Below are 15,312 nucleotides of genomic sequence, written 5' to 3' on the forward strand. Positions count from 1 at the left end.
TGGTTTCAGGTCCAGTGGAGACAACCATTCAAGAAATTGGTTCTCCAGAGCTGACCACAACTCCTCAGCTGTGTGACTCACATTTCCCAGACATTTCAATGTAAAAACCGCCTGATGACGTTGAGCCCTACTGCCAGCATAGTAAGGAGGTGTGCAGGATCCCTTCTGCGCAGTTAGAAAGCTTGTGGCATGACCAGACAGGCTTTGGGTGCAGGTGGAAGACCGAGAGGAGGTTGAGGAGGCAGAAGCAGTGGAGGAACTTTGACATAAAGAGGACTGACGCACAACTCGTGGGGACGGCAAGATTTGGACAGCAGCCCCTTGTCCTGCTGTCACCATAGTTACCCAGTGCCCAGTCAGCGACATGTAACGCCCCTGTCCATGCCTACTCGTCCAAGTGTCTGTGGTGAATAGTGTTGAGCCACCCCCGTAGTGTTCGTGTTCGGTTCGGTTCGTCGAACACCGGGATGTTCGAGGAACTGTTCGTCGAACTGTTCGTCGAACACCTTAGAACACCGTCGAACACCGTTAAAAAAAATGGCAGGCAAACAAAAACACATAGAAACACATAGAAAACACCTTCAAAGGTGTCCAAAAGCTGACAAACTGCTCAGAAGACGCTTTCTTTAAAAAAGCCGTCCGGCAATTCAGCAGCGGCATACACCGGTACCCGACAATTTAGACAAGAAGGAATAGAGCCTCACACATAGATTAGATAGATAGAAACATGTCAGTCACATATATATGAAGTACAGTGACAGTGTTGCTTACTGTACTTGTCATTTAGTGTAAAGGATTTATTAAAAAATATAATAGTGTTTTCATGCACTGTCTCTTTAAAAAAGCCGGCCGGCAATTCAGCATCTGTACCCGACAATTTATAACAGAAAGAATAGAGAATCACACATAGATTAGATAGATAGAAACATGTCAGTCACATATATATGAAGTACAGTGACAATGTTGCTTACTGTACTTGTCATTTAGTGTAAAGGATTTATTAAAAAAAATAATAGTGTTTTCATGCACCGTCTCTTTAAAAAAGCCGGCCGGCAATTCAGCATCTGTACCCGACAATTTGTAACAGACAGAATAGAGCTTCACACATAGATTAGATAGATAGAAACATGTCAGTCACATATATATGAAGTACAGTGATAGTGTTGGTTACTGTACTTGTCATTTAGTATTAAAATAAAGGATTTATTATTAAAAAAAATTGGCGTGGGGTTCCCCTTAATTTTAGTCTCTAGCGGAGGTTAAGCAGACAGCTGGGGCAGATGTTTGAAGCCTGGGAAGGGGGTAATACCCACGGAGCTTCCCAGGCTACTAATATGAGCCCCCAGCTGAATACATAGCCTTTACTAGCTATTAAAATGGGGGACCCCCCAAAAAAATGACGTGGGGTCCCCCCTAATTTAATAGCTAGCAAAGGCTAGGCAGACAGCTGGGGGCTGATATTAATAGCCCAGGAAGGGAGCCATGAATATTGGCCCCCTCCCAGGCTAGAAACACCAGCCGTCAGCCGCCCCAGAAATGGCGCATTCATAGGATGCGCCAATTCTGGCACTTAGCCTCGCTCTTCCACGCTGCCCTGTAGCGGTGGCAGGGGGTGATAGGGCTGGGGTTGATGTCAGCTTATAATGCCAGCTGACATCAAGCCCAGGTTAGTAATGGAGAGGCGTCTATAAGACACCCCCATTACTAACCCCATAGTCAAAGTTAAAAGAAAACACAAACACCCAGAATAAAGTCCTTTAATTGAAATAAAGACACAATCCTTTATTGCTCTAAATTAAACCATACTTACCATAACGCCCATTCCAGCTAAAGCCAACGATCTCCTGCAATAAAAGAAAAATAATAAAGCAACATCATCCTTACCTTTCCATGGTTCCCACGACAGCTTCAGCTCTGCTACATCGAGATGACAGGCTGGACCGCAGCAGAACGCTGCCATCCAGCCTGTCATCCCGCAGACACTGAGAAGCGCAGGCATGCTTGCGCTCTGCAGTGTCTGGCTGTGACGGCATAAAGATGAGACGAGTTCATGTCCAATGAACTCGGCGCACCTCATGCACGTCACTGACAGCGTGGGAAAATTCTCACGCTGAAGCGCTGAGTGCAGGAGAATTCTCCCACGCTGTCAGTGACGTGCATAAGGTGAGCTCATGTCCAATGAACTCAGCTCACCTCCTGCACGTCACTGACAGTGTGGGAGAATTCTCCTGCACTCAGCGCTTCAGTGTGAGAATTCTCCCACGCTGAAGCGCTGAGTGCAGGAGAATTTTCCCACGCTGTCAGTGACGTGCATGAGGTGAGCCGAGTTCATTGGACATTAACTCGGCTCATCTGGATGCCCTCACAGAGAGACACTGTGGAGCGCAAGAAAGCCTGCGCTTCTCAGTGTCTGCGGGATGATAGGCTGGATGGCAGCGTTCTGCTGCGGTCCAGCCTGTCATCTCGATGTAGCAGAGCTGAAGCTGTCATGGGAACCATGGAAAGGTAAGGATGATGTTGCTTTATTATTTTTCTGTTATTTCAGGAGATCGTTGGCTTCAGCTGGAATGGGCGTGACGGTAAGTATAGTTTAATTTAGAACAATAAAGAATTGTGTGTTTATTTCAATTAAAGGACTTTTTTCTGGGTGTTGTGTTTTTTTTAAATACTTTACTAGAAATTCATGGTGGTCATGTCTAATATTGGCGTGACCCCATGAATTTTGGGCTTAGGGCCAGCTGATAATGCCAAGCTGGCCCTAACCCCTTTATTACCCAGTGAGCCACCGCATCAGGGCCCTGGATGAGTTGGGTACAGCGCCAGAAGATGGCGCTTCTATGAACGCGCCATTTTCCGGGGTGGCTGCGGACTGCAATTTGCAGCGGGGGTGGCCCAGAAAGCTTGGGCCTCCCTGCGCTACGGATTCCAGCCCCCAGCTACCTAGTTGTACCTGGCTGGACACAAAAACAGGGCGAAGCCCCACGTCAATTTTCTTTAAATTATTTCATGAAATAATTAAGAAAAAAAGGGCTTCCCTATATTGTTGTGTCCGGCCAGGTACAAATAGGCAGCTGGTGGTTGGGGGCAGCCGGTTCCTGCCTGCTGCACCTGACTGGACACAAATATAGTGCGAAGCCCCACGTCAATTTTTTTTTAATTATTTCATGAATTTCCTGAAATAATTTAAAAAAATTGAAGTGGGGCTTCGCACTATATTTGTGTCCAGCCAGGTACAGCAGGCAGGAATGGGCTGCTCCCAACCACCAGCTGCCTATTTGTACCTGGCCGGACACAACAATATAGGGAAGGCTTTTTTTTCTTAATTATTTCATGAATTTCATGAAATAATTAAAAAAAATTGAAGTGGGGCTTCGCACTATATTTGTGTCCAGCCAGGTACAGCAGGCAGGAACGGGCTGCCCCCAACCACTAGCTGACTATTTGTACCTGGCCGGACACAACAATATAGGGAAGGCCTTTTTTTCTTAATTATTTCATAAATTTCATGAAATAATTAAAAAAAAAATACGTGGGGCTTCGCCCTATTTTTGTGTCCAGCCAGGTACAACTAGGCAGCTGGGGGCTGGAATCTGCAGCGCAGAGAGGCCCAAGCTTTCTGGGCCCCCCCCGCTGCAAATTGCAATCCGCAGCCACCCCGGAAAATGGCGCGTTCATAGAAGCGCCATCTTCTGGCGCTGTACCCAACTCATCCAGGGCCCTGGTGCGGTGGCTCACTGGGTAATAAAGGGGTTAGGGCCAGCTTGGTATTATCAGCTGGCCCCAAGCCCAAAATTCATGGGGTCACGCCAGTATTAGACATGACCGCCATGAATTTCTAGTAAAGTATTTAAAAAAAACACAACACCCAGAATAAAGTCCTTTAATTGAAATAAACACACAATTCTTTATTGTTCTAAATTAAGCTATACTTACCATCACGCCCATTCCAGCTGAAGCCAACGATCTCCTGCAATAAAAGAAAAATAATAAACCAACCTCATCCTTACCTTTCCATGGTTCCCACGACAGCTTCAGCTCTGCTACATCGAGATGACAGGCTGGACCGCAGCAGAACGCTGCCATCCAGCCTGTCATACCGCAGACACTGAGAAGAGCAGGCATGCTTGCGCTCCTCAGTGTCTCGCTGTGACGGCATCCAGATGAGCCGAGGTCATGTCCAATGAACTCGGCTCACCTCATGCACGTCACTGACAGCGTGGGAAAATTCTCACGCTGAAGTGCTGAGTGCAGGAGAATTCTCCCACGCTGTCAGTGACGTGCATGAGGTGAGCCGAGTTCATTGGACATGACCTCGGCTCATCTTTATGCCGTCACAGAGAGACAATGTGGAGCGCAAGCAAGCCTGCTCTTCTCAGTGTCTGCGGGATGACAGGCTGGATGGCGGCGTTCTGCTGCGGTCCAGCCTGTCATCTCGATGTAGCAGAGCTGAAGCTGTCGTGGGAACCATGGAAAGGTAAGGATGAGGTTGCTTTATTATTTTATTTTTATTACAGGAGATCGTTGGCTTCAGCTGGAATGGGCGTGACGGTAAGTATGGTTTAATTTAGAACAATAAAGAAATGTGTCTTTATTTCAATTAAAGGACTTTATTCTGGGTGTTTGTGCTTTTTTTAACTTTGACTATGGGGTTAGTAATGGGGGTGTCTTATAGACGCCTCTCCATTACTAACCTGGGCTTGATGTCAGCTGGCATTATAAGCTGACATCAACCCCAGCCCTATTACCCCCTGCCACCGCACCAGGGCAGCGTGGAAGAGCGAGGCTAAGTGCCAGAATTGGCGCATACTATGAATGCGCCATTTCTGGGGCGGCTGACGGCTGGTGTTTCTAGCCTGGGAGGGGGCCAATATTCATGGCTCCCTTCCTGGGCTATTAATATCAGCCCCCAGCTGTCTGCCTAGCCTTTGCTAGCTATTAAATTAGGGGGGACCCCACGTCATTTTTTTGGGGGGGTCCCCCATTTTAATAGCTAGTAAAGGCTATGTATTCAGCTGGGGGCTGATATTAGTAGCCTGGGAAGCTCCGTGGGTATTACCCCCTTCCCAGGCTTCAAACATCTGCCCCAGCTGTCTGCTTAACCTCCGCTAGAGCCTAAAATTAAGGGGAACCCCACGCCAATTTTTTTTAATAATAAATCCTTTATTTTAATACTAAATGACAAGTACAGTAACCAACACTATCACTGTACTTCATATATATGTGACTGACATGTTTCTATCTATCTAATCTATGTGTGAAGCTCTATTCTGTCTGTTATAAATTGTCGGGTACAGACGCTGAATTGCCGGCCGGCTTTCTTAAAGAGACGGTGCATGAAAACACTATTATTTTTTTTAATAAATCCTTTACACTAAATGACAAGTACAGTAAGCAACACTGTCACTGTACTTCATATATATGTGACTGACATGTTTCTATCTATCTAATCTATGTGTGATTCTCTATTCTTTCTATTCCAAATTGTCGGGTACCGCTGCTGAATTGCCGGCCGGCTTTTCTAATGAGACGGTGCATGAAAACACTATTATTTTTTTTGATAAATCCTTTACGCTAAATGACAAGTACAGTAAGCAGCACTTTCACTGTACTTCGTATATATGTGGCTGACATGTTTATATCTATCTAATCTATGTGTGAAGCTCTATTCTTTCGGTTCTAAATTGTCGGGTACCGGTGTATGCCGCTGCTGAATTGCCGGCTTTTCATGTTTCACTGTTGGCACTGTTCCCATCGATTTGGGCAATCACTGTAATGCCACAACCACCATGGCTGTGGCATTACAGTGAGTGACAGACAATCCCTGCATGATTGGTGCTCTAAATAGCACCAGACATGCAGGACACGCTTTTGGTGCACGAACAGTTATCGAACATAACCTTGAACAGCCGAATTTTTTGCAAATCGTTCGGGTTCGTCGAACAACTCGAACAACACCCAAAACAGCTCGAATTTGAGATTGGCGAACAGTTCTAGTCGAACACCGCTCATCTCTAGTGGTGAAATGCACCCTGTCACACACAGAGTTTCTCAAAGAAGCGGTGATGTTGTGTGCGACATGCTGGTGGAGCGCAGGCACACCTTTCTTTGAGAAGTAGTGCCGACTGGGCATCTGGTACTGGGGCACTGCGACGGACATAAGGTCTCGAAAATCCTCTGTGTCCACCAGGCGGAAAGGCAGCATTTCTGTAGCCAAGAGCTTGCAGATGGTGAAATTCAACCTCTTAGCTTTCTCATGGCTAGGAGGAAATGGTCTTTTACTTGTCCACATCTGAGGGACCGAGGGCTGGCTATTGTGCTTAGACGGGGTTGATAAGGGTGTCCCCGGCAAACTGCCGGTCTGTGAGGAAGATGCAGGCGGACATGTTACGTTGCCTTGATCCAAAGGTGGTGCTATCGATGTCGGACAGCGCTCAACACCAGCTGGTGTTACCACCTCCAAAGAAAATGATGACCTGCTAATCACGCTGGCTTTTGCGGGTAAAGAGGTGGCAGGTCTGCGCCCCAAAACAGGTGTGACTGCTGTCCCCCCAGTCACAGAGGATGAAGAGGCCGCAGATGCACAAGATATGGCAGACGGTGGTTGGCCCGGCCGGCTAGGCCGCATTGTAGCACACTGAGCTTCCCACTGCAACTTATGCTTCATGTCCATGTGCCGGTTCATGCATGAAGTACTCAAACTATGTATTTTTTGGCCTCTACTTAGCTTTTGCTGACAAATGTTACAGATAACACGAGTTGGGTCATCTTTATCGATCAGAAAAAATGCCCAGGCTATGCAAGGCTTAGCACCCATGCGACCTGAAGAGCCACCACGACTTGTGGTGAGAGGCAGAGTTGTGTTTGAGGATGCAGTTGTTGACGTGCTTCCAGTACAACGTCTCTGTCCAGGAAGGCGCAACCTGACCTCGTCGTCACTAGCATCTTCCTCCACCTCCTCTGCTGACCTCATCTCTTGGCTGACTGTGGGTTGACAGTAAGTGGGATCTCCAACCTCATCATCATCACCCTGTGCGTTATCACACCCGTCGTCCTCAGAGCCAACCTGTTCCTGCCCTGACAAAATACTAAAGTTGTCGCTCCAATCAGGTATTTGAGTCTCATCATCGTCTTCCTCATTGTCTCCACCAACAGGAGTTACAGTTTGGGAATGAGGGTCTACATTATGGTCAGAACCTTCTGCGTCTGGTCCTGGATCCGACTCATAAAGATTCTGGGCATCAGTGCAGATCATTTCCTCGTCTGGATTCACAGAAGCGCTGGAGTCGACCTCTGATTCCCAGGCTTTAGTATGAGTAAACAGCTCTGCAGACTCAACCATCTGTTCTACCTCATACTCAGACGGTCAGCTGGAGATTTGGGAGCTGTGAGGAAGCAAGTGCGATTGGGGTGACACCTTTGAGGACTGGAGTATTTGTGATGTTGAAGTTGATGTGGAGGAGAGCCCACTTAAAGGAGCACTTGATATCCGTTGAAGCACCTGCTGTTTTTGTGCCTCATCTGGAATTTGTAGTAATTTCTACTCGAACTGTTCGCCAATCTCAAATTCGAGCTGTTTTGGGCGGTGTTCGAGCCGTTCGGCGAACACGAACAATTTGAGAAAAATTCGGCTGTTCGAGGTTATGTTCGATAACTGTTCGTGCACCAAAATCATAACTGGAATTTTTCTCAGTAATGATGAAAATTAATGTTAATACGCAGTTTGAGTGTACAGCGGGGTGGGGGGAGGGGCAGGGGATGGATCTCTGCAGGAACAATGAAGATCTCCATTTTTTTTTCTCTTTCCCGCATTTACAGTGGGGAGGTGCAATCTGTCAGCCTATCAGCAGCGCACACACGGTGCGAAGTGCTTTTTTTCACACAAGCAAGGGCATGTGTCATTGGCAGTGTATGTCACATGTCCTTGCCCTATAAGACCAAGCCATTTTCCCCGTCGCCACCATTTTCTCACTGCTGCAGCTGCGTGTTAGACGGCACCGCTGTTGCTGTGTGCGCTATACCTTGTTAATTTCAAGCCAATTTTCGCACAAATATACAGATAGCTTGGGAGTAGGAAATAGTTGTGATTGCAGTCCTTTTAAGGACTAGGTTACAGCATTTCCTACGACTTTTATCAGGGAGGTCTGTGCTCTTAAATAGATAGGTTGTGGGAGTAAAGACTAATTGTAATTGGAGTCCTTTTCAGGACTAGGTTACATGAGTTCCTATCAGTTTTTGCCAGGCAGGTCTGTGCCAGTGCTGTGCAAGTTTTTTTCACAGCATTTGGCTGAATCTAGCAAAGCTAATCCTTTTTGGCCTATTGCAGAATGTGTTAGTCAGTGGAGTAGCCTATCTGTGTTGCAAGATATACCACCTGTGTATAGAATACCAATTTTTTTACTGCACCTAGTGAAGTAAAATCTTTTGGGCACAGCATCATTCTACTAGTCCATCTATACTGACCTCCATCAGGTTGCAAATTAAAACTAATTTTTATCTGCATCTACAGTACCTCTGAAAAAATATTTGGGCTTCTAGCAGTGTGTGGGACTTGTTCTATTAGTCCATCTATACTGACCTCCATCAGGTTGCAAACTGAATATATTTTTTTCTGCATCTACCTCTGAAAAAATATTTGGCCTTCTAGTAGTGTATCGGACTTTCTCTATTAGCCCATCTATACTGACCTCCATCAGGTTACAAACTGAATATAATTTTTTTCTGCATCTAGCTCTGAAAAAATATTTGAGCTTCTAGTAGTGTGTCGGACTTTCTCTATTAGTCCATGTATACTGACCTCCATCAGGTTGCAAATTAAAAATAATATTTAACTGCATCTACAGTACCTCTGAAAAAATATTTGGGCTTCTAGCAGTGTGTGGGACTTGTTCTATTAGTCCATCTATACTGACCTCCATCAGGATGCAAACTGAATATAGTTTTTTCTGCATCTACCTCTGAAAAAATATTGGGCTTCTAGCTGTGTGTGGGTCTTGTTCTATTAATCCATCTATACTGACCTCCATCAGGTTGCAAACTGAATATATTTTTTTCTGCATCTACCTCTGAAAAAATATTGGGCTTCTAGCTGTGTGTGGGTGTTGTTCTATTAATCCATCTATACTGACCTCCATCAGGTTGCAAACTGAATATATTTTTTTCTGCATCTACCTCTGAAAAAATATTTGGCCTTCTAGTAGTGTGTCGGACTTTCTCTATTAGTCCATCTATACTGACCTCCATCAGGTTGCAAATTAAAAATAATTTTTATCTGCATCTACAGTACCTCTGAAAAAATATTTGGGCTTCTAGCAGTGTGTGGGACTTGTTCTATTAGTCCATCTATACTGACCTCCATCAGGTTGCAAACTGAATATATTTTTTTCTGCATCTACCTCTGAAAAAATATTTGGCCTTCTAGTAGTGTGTCGGACTTTCTCTATTAGTCCATCTATACTGACCTCCATCAGGTTGCAAACTGAATATAATTTTTTTCTGCATCTAGCTCTGAAAAAATATTTGGCCTTCTAGTAGTGTGTCGGACTTTCTCTATTAGTCCATCTATACTGACCTCCATCAGGTTGCAAATTAAAAATATTTTTTATCTGCATCTACAGTACCTCTGAAAAAATATTTGGGCTTCTAGCAGTGTGTGGGACTTGTTCTATTAGTCCATCTATACTGACCTCCATCAGGTTGCAAACTGAATATAGTTTTTTCTGCATCTACCTCTGAAAAAATATTGGGCTTCTAGCTGTGTGTGGGTCTTGTTCTATTAATCCATCTATACTGACCTCCATCAGGTTGCAAACTGAATATATTTTTTTCTGCATCTACCTCTGAAAAAATATTTGGCCTTCTAGTAGTGTGTCGGACTTTCTTTATTAGTCCATCTATACTGACCTCCATCAGGTTGCAAACTGAATATAATTTTTTTCTGCATCTAGCGCTGAAAAAATATTTGGCCTTCTAGTAGTGTGTCGGACTTTCTCTATTAGTCCATCTATACTGACCTCCATCAGGTTGCAAATTAAAAATAATTTTTATCTGCATCTACAGTACCTCTGAAAAAATATTTGGGCTTCTAGCAGTGTGTGGGACTTGTTCTATTAGTCCATCTATACTGACCTCCATCAGGATGCAAACTGAATATAGTTTTTTCTGCATCTACCTCTGAAAAAATATTGGGCTTCTAGCTGTGTGTGGGTCTTGTTCTATTAATCCATCTATACTGACCTCCATCAGGTTGCAAACTGAATATATTTTTTTCTGCATCTACCTCTGAAAAAATATTGGGCTTCTAGCTGTGTGTGGGTGTTGTTCTATTAATCCATCTATACTGACCTCCATCAGGTTGCAAACTGAATATATTTTTTTCTGCATCTACCTCTGAAAAAATATTTGGCCTTCTAGTAGTGTGTCGGACTTTCTCTATTAGTCCATCTATACTGACCTCCATCAGGTTGCAAATTAAAAATAATTTTTATCTGCATCTACAGTACCTCTGAAAAAATATTTGGGCTTCTAGCAGTGTGTGGGACTTGTTCTATTAGTCCATCTATACTGACCTCCATCAGGTTGCAAACTGAATATATTTTTTTCTGCATCTACCTCTGAAAAAATATTTGGCCTTCTAGTAGTGTGTCGGACTTTCTCTATTAGTCCATCTATACTGACCTCCATCAGGTTGCAAACTGAATATAATTTTTTTCTGCATCTAGCTCTGAAAAAATATTTGGCCTTCTAGTAGTGTGTCGGACTTTCTCTATTAGTCCATCTATACTGACCTCCATCAGGTTGCAAATTAAAAATATTTTTTATCTGCATCTACAGTACCTCTGAAAAAATATTTGGGCTTCTAGCAGTGTGTGGGACTTGTTCTATTAGTCCATCTATACTGACCTCCATCAGGTTGCAAACTGAATATAGTTTTTTCTGCATCTACCTCTGAAAAAATATTGGGCTTCTAGCTGTGTGTGGGTCTTGTTCTATTAATCCATCTATACTGACCTCCATCAGGTTGCAAACTGAATATATTTTTTTCTGCATCTACCTCTGAAAAAATATTTGGCCTTCTAGTAGTGTGTCGGACTTTCTTTATTAGTCCATCTATACTGACCTCCATCAGGTTGCAAACTGAATATAATTTTTTTCTGCATCTAGCGCTGAAAAAATATTTGGCCTTCTAGTAGTGTGTCGGACTTTCTCTATTAGTCCATCTATACTGACCTCCATCAGGTTGCAAATTAAAAATAATTTTTATCTGCATCTACAGTACCTCTGAAAAAATATTTGGGCTTCTAGCAGTGTGTGGGACTTGTTCTATTAGTCCATCTATACTGACCTCCATCAGGTTGCAAACTGAATCTAGTTTTTTCTGCATCTACTTCTGAAAAAATATTGGGCTTCTAGCTGTGTGTGGGTCTTGTTCTATTAATTCATCTATACTGACCTCCATCAGGTTGCAAACTGAATATATTTTTTTCTGCATCTACCTCTGAAAAAATATTGGGCTTCTAGCTGTGTGTGGGTCTTGTTCTATTAATCCATCTATACTGACCTCCATCAGGTTGCAAACTGAATATATTTTTTTCTGCATCTACCTCTGAAAAAATATTTGGCCTTCTAGTAGTGTGTCGGACTTTCTCTATTAGTCCATCTATACTGACCTCCATCAGGTTGCAAATTAAAACTAATTTTTATCTGCATCTACAGTACCTCTGAAAAAATATTTGGGCTTCTATCAGTTTGTGGGACTTGTTCTATTAGTCCATCTATACTGACCTCCATCAGGTTGCAAACTGAATATATTTTTTTCTGCATCTAGCTCTGAAAAAATATTTGGCCTTCTAGTAGTGTGTCGGACTTTCTCTATTAGTCCATCTATACTGACCTCCATCAGGTTGCAAATTAAAACTAATTTTTATCTGCATCTACAGTACCTCTGAAAAAATATTTGGGCTTCTAGCTGTGTGTGGGACTTGTTGTATTAGTCCATCTATACTGACCTCCATCAGGTTACAAATTCAAAATAATTTTTTTCTGCATCTAACCCAGCCAATAGTTTTGGCCTAATACCACAGTTTGGCCACTCAGCTCTGCTCGGTTACCATCCATTGTTTTTTTGTGCAAACAACTCCAGAGTTGTGAATTAGTTAACCACCAAAATGAGTGGAAAAAGGCCTGCTGCTGGTGGAAAGGGGAATAGGCGTGTTGGGAAGGGGAAAAAAGGTTGTGTCCGTGGGGTAGGTGTTAAAGCAACAGTAACATCTGCAGAAGAAAGACCATCTTCCAGCCAAACTAAAATGTCTACTTCTTTTAGCGGACAATGTGATAAGATCCCTTTCTTATGGCCACGCCAATCGCTACAAATTCCAGATGAGGCACAAAAACAGCAGGTGCTTCAACGGATATCAAGTACTCCTTTAAGTGGGCTCTCCTCCACATCAACTTCAACATCACAAATACTCCAGTCCTCAAAGGTGTCAACCCAATCGCACTTGCTTCCTCACAGCTCCCAAATCTCCAGCTGCCCGTCTGAGTATGAGGTAGAACAGATGGTTGAGTCTGCAGAGCTGTTTACTCATACTATAGCCTGGGAATCAGAGGTCGACTCCAGCGCTTCTGTGAATCCAGACGAGGAAATGATCTGCACTGATGCCCAGAATCTTTATGAGTCGGATCCAGGACCAGACGCAGAAGGTTCTGACCATAATGTAGACCCTCATTCCCAAACTGTAACTCCTGTTGGTGGAGACAATGAGGAAGACGATGATAAGACTCAAATACCTGATTGGAGCGACAACTTTAGTTTTTTGTCAGGGCAGGAACAGGTTGGCTCTGAGGACGACGGGTGTGATAACGCATAGGGTGATGATGATGAGGTCGGAGATCCCACTTACTGTCAACCCACAGTCAGCCAAGAGATGAGGTCAGCAGAGGAGGTGGAGGAAGATGCTAGTGACGACGAGGTCAGGTTGCGCCTTCCTGGACAGAGACGTAGTACTGGAAGCACGTCAACAACTGCATCCTCAAACAAAACTCTGCCTCTCACCACAAGTCGTGGTGGCTCTTCAGGTCGCATGGGTGCTAAGTCTTGCATAGCCTGGGCATTTTTTCAGATCGATAAAGATGACCCAACTCGTGTTATCTGTAACATTTGTCAGCAAAAGCTAAGTAGAGGCCAAAAAATACATAGTTTGAGTACTTCATGTATGAACCGGCACATGGACATGAAGCATAAGTTGCAGTGGGAAGCTCAGTGTGCTACAATGCGGCCTAGCCGGCCGGGCCAACCATCGTCTGCCATATCTTGTGCATCCGCGGCCTCTTCATCCTCTGTGACTGGGGGGACAGCAGTCACACCTGTTTTGGGGCGCAGACCTGCCACCTCTTTACCCGCAACAGCCAGCGTGATTGGCAGGTCATCATTTTCTTTGGAGGTGGTAACACCAGCTGGTGTTGAGCGCTGTCCGACATCGATAGCACCACCTTTGGATGAAGGCAACCTAACATGTCCGCCTGCATCTTCCTCACAGACCGGCAGTTTGCCGGGGACACCCTTATCAACCCCGTCTAAGCACAATAGCCAGCCCTCGGTCCCTCAGATGTGGACAAGTAAAAGACCATTTCCTCCTAGCCATGAGAAAGCTAAGAGGTTGAACTTCACCATCTGCAAGCTCTTGGCTACAGAAATGCTGCCTTTCCGCCTGGTGGACACAGAGGATTTTCGAGACCTTATGTCCGTCGCAGTGCCCCAGTACCAGATGCCCAGTCGGCACTACTTCTCAAAGAAAGGTGTGCCTGCGCTCCACCAGCATGTCGCACACAACATCACCGCTTCTTTGAGAAACTCTGTCTGTGACAGGGTGCATTTCACCACAGACACTTGGACGAGTAGGCATGGACAGGGGCGTTACATGTCGCTGACTGGGCACTGGGTAACTATGGTGTCAGCAGGACAAGTGGCTGCTGTCCAAGTCTTGCCATCCCCACGAGTTGTGCGTCAATCCTCTTTATGTCAAAGTTCCTCCACTGCTTCTGCCTCCTCAACCTCCTCTCGGTCTTCCACCTGCACCCAAAGCCTGTCTGGTCATGCCACAAGCTTTCTAACTGCGCAGAAGGGATCCTGCACACCTCCTTACTATGCTGGCAGTAGGGCTCAACGTCATCAGGCGGTTTTTACATTGAAATGTCTGGGAAATGTGAGTCACACAGCTGAGGAGTTGTGGTCAGCTCTGGAGAACCAATTTCATGAATGGTTGTCTCCACTGGACCTGAAACCAGGGAAGGCCGTGTGCGACAATGCTGCAAACCTGGGTGCGGCCCTTCGCCGGGGCAATGTCACACACGTGCCTTGTATGGCTCACGTGTTGAACCTGGTTGTCCAGCAATTTTTAGCCCACTATCCCAGACTAGATGGCCTTCTGCAGAGGGCACGGTCGCTGTGTGCTCACTTCCGCCGTTCGCATCCCGCAGCTCAGCGACTTACATCTCTACAGAAGTCGTTGGGCCTGCCACTTCACCGGCTAAAATGCGATGTGCCTACCCGGTGGAATTCAACTCTGCACATGTTGCAGCGACTGTGGCAGCACCGACAAGCCCTGGTGCAATACGTTCTGACGTATAGCCTGGGCCAACGAGATCCAGAGGTGGGGCAAATCACGCTGGAGGAGTGGTCTCAGATCAGGGACCTATGCACCCTTCTGCACAGTTTTGAAATGGCGACGAAGATGTTTAGTGCTGACGATGCCATTATCAGCATGACTATTCCGGTGATTTACATGCTGGAGCACATGTTAAACAGAATTCGGAGTCAGGTGGTGGCACAAGAGGAGGTGGAGGAAGTAGAGGAGGAGGAGTTGTATGCGGAAGGGCTAACATCTGCAAGGTCCAGAAGGTCGGCAGCACCAAGGCGGCAGGCATGTGAGGGTGGGGGAGATGGTTTTAACAGGGCGCATGGTAGCAGCCAAACTAGTGAGGAAGGTGCAGGAGCCCAGGAAGAAGTGGAGGACGAACTGATGGAAGACTCATCAGATGAGGGAGACCTTGATCACATTTCTGTTGTGCGAGGTTGGGGGGAGAGGACAGAGGAAGGAAGCATGATTGTTACCTCGCCACCAACACAACAGGGACTTGGTGCTCCTGGATGCGCAACACACATGAGTGCCTTCTTGCTGCACTACCTGCAACATGACCCTCGAATTGTGAGAATTAGAAATAATCCTGACTACTGGGTTGCCACACTGTTAGATCCCCGGTACAAAAGTAAATTTGCAGAAATTATTCCTGCCATAGAAAGGGATGCACGCATGC

Source organism: Phyllobates terribilis, unplaced genomic scaffold (genome assembly GCF_046119375.1).
Source record: "Phyllobates terribilis strain yellow unplaced genomic scaffold, ASM4611937v1 Scaffold_1__5_contigs__length_1240528914, whole genome shotgun sequence".
NCBI classification, from domain to species: Eukaryota; Metazoa; Chordata; class Amphibia; order Anura; family Dendrobatidae; genus Phyllobates; species Phyllobates terribilis.